This window comes from Danio rerio, chromosome 21 (assembly GCF_052040795.2).
Source record: "Danio rerio strain M-AB ecotype USA chromosome 21, GRCz13ab, whole genome shotgun sequence".
Taxonomy (NCBI): Eukaryota; Metazoa; Chordata; class Actinopteri; order Cypriniformes; family Danionidae; genus Danio; species Danio rerio.
This window is the reverse complement of record NC_141041.1, coordinates 19270683-19273028: the sequence shown is the minus strand read 5'-3', so window position 1 is coordinate 19273028 and position 2346 is coordinate 19270683. Positions and strand designations below refer to the sequence as shown.

Below are 2346 nucleotides of genomic sequence, written 5' to 3'. Positions count from 1 at the left end.
CTGCAGAGCCAAAGAGAGAAATGGAGAGAAGGAGATAAGTCACCGCTGCTAGAGAGAGGACTGACCCAGGGGTGCCACTAACAATCACAAATACTTCTCTGTGTTAAGCTCCCATTTAAACGGCTCTATCTCCACTGGCAGAGGTAATGAGAAAGGTGTTAGCAAGCCGTTATTTCCTCTCTGTGATGCGGTGGAACAAAACCACCAATGTCACCGTCAGAGACTCTAATCTCACATGACATTTGTCTGAGATGATTACAGTGACACATTGTTTCCTCCAGGGAGAATAGCCAAAGATCACTATGGTTACTGACCGTACTGATGCTGTAATCAACTAAACCAGACCAGACAAACTTCTCAGCAGAAAAACTCACTTGCACCAATTAAACACTCTACTGTTCCTGTCAATCATTAGGCAGATTCATGAGTCTGGTAATCGCTCACAGAACATCTGCTAAATGTGCTCAGCAGAATGCTAATGTTCAGACATCCACAAAGCTGCGGCGGAGGATTCTTCAATCAGCTCTAATAAGTAGCTCAAGGTTACAGCTATTCATAGAATCCCAACCAGCGAGAGCCACTGGGGAAATAAAATTTGGAGGAGCGAGAAATGTCAATCAAAGGGATTTATAAACAATTCAATTTCACTTCTTTAAAATCAAATGCTGGTCTTTGCCTTTCAGTTTGGCTTCAAAAAACCTTCAGTAAATCTCTATTAGCTTCATTGCGTAGCTTGAACAATTCAAACCCCTTAAGGCAGAAGTGTCCAAACTCAGCCATTGAGGGTCGGTGTCCTGGAGAGTTTAGATCCAGCCCTAATCAAACACACCTAAACTAGCTAATCAAGCTCTTATACCACGGTCACATTAGAATTTGAGCATGCAAATTCTGTCGTATGGCGCTGGGAAAAGGGGCCAGATTAAACAAGATGATTAGACATTAAAAAAAGCAAATGATTGGTCCATGTTTTAAATTTCTGTCCATAGAGGTCATATTTTGATCTTCGATTGGTCTCATGCAACCACAAGATGATTACAGGTGAGAGTTTACCAAGCTTGAACTTTCCAATGCAGCGATCGGTGTAATTTGTCGCACAAGCTTGCGTTTCTGGTCTGACGCATTCACGTTCGTATGAACGGAGGTCTATAGGTAGAAAAGTTCAGTGTAATCACGGCTTTACTAGACATACTAAAAACTGCCTAGCAGGTGTGTTGAAGCAAGTTGGACCTAAACTCAGTAGGACACTGGCCCTCCAGGACTGAGGTTGGACACCCCTTCCTTAAGAGGACCTAATTTGCAAAATTCACTTAAATAAGAAAAGTGTTTTTACATATTAACAATTGACCCTATACTAAGCCCCGTTCTCCTTAGATACTGTTTTCACACATTTTTACATAAATCATTCAATGAAAGAATAGCCAGAAAGAGGAAATTGATGAATTTGTGCATCCTTAACCCATAACAATGTACAGTACCTATAACTGTCAGTGTATTTGTGTGGCCTGCGGCCTCGTGCAAATGCACGCCTCCCACCAGTGCCGATATACAGCCATATCGCACTGCTACGAGGGTGAAATATATATTATGTTGTTGTACAGTGCTCAGCATATACAAGTACACCCCTCACTCTTTATTTTTCTATTTTAATATGAAGCTGTACAATATTATATTTTTCATATACATTAGATTAGTCGATACTGAAGCCAAATCTGGAGCTTATCTAACAAAATAACTTAAAGATAATGGCTCAAAAACTAGTCCACCCAAATTTATATGTTATAGAAAAAATTAAATACAAAATTTAAAAAGAGGAAAAATCAAAAGAAGCAAAAAAAAAAGTTAAAATAAAGCTGAAATTTTGCAATATTTTGCTTGAATTAAATTGTATTATCTTTCAATTTCTAAATATGTTTGGTGACTAAGATATTATTCTAATAAAAATATCTGTTTAATAAATCTGTTTTGTTTAAATGCACCAAAATACATGACCTATATTTACTGAGAAATTGATACAAATATTAATTTTCAAAATGGGGTGTACTTAAATATGCTGAGCACTTATACTTTTGTAGACTTTTGAAGTCCAAGCTACAGAGAAGACAATCTTTTAATTTTATTTCAAAAGAAAATGTGCTAAAGTGCTGCACAGTATATTTGTGCAAAATTTATTTCACACAGATTTGCATGTGCCATAGTCTGCAGCTAATGAAAATAATGTCATGCAGAGATGTATAAATCAGCATAGAGCGAGGATGGCTGAAGTATTCTTTTTAGAAACGATAGGCTTTTATCATCCATTTTGGGACTCTATGTAGGCATACAGCTCAGATGTTTCAAATACAGCAC

General features: G+C 37.6%; 1 protein-coding gene across 10 annotated transcripts in view; it reads right to left on the bottom strand.

Moving 5' to 3' along the window:
- The window catches only part of dnai1.2 (dynein, axonemal, intermediate chain 1, paralog 2), a 68806-nt gene that overhangs the window by 42726 nt on the left and 23734 nt on the right, over positions 1-2346 (bottom strand). The window lies entirely within an intron of this gene.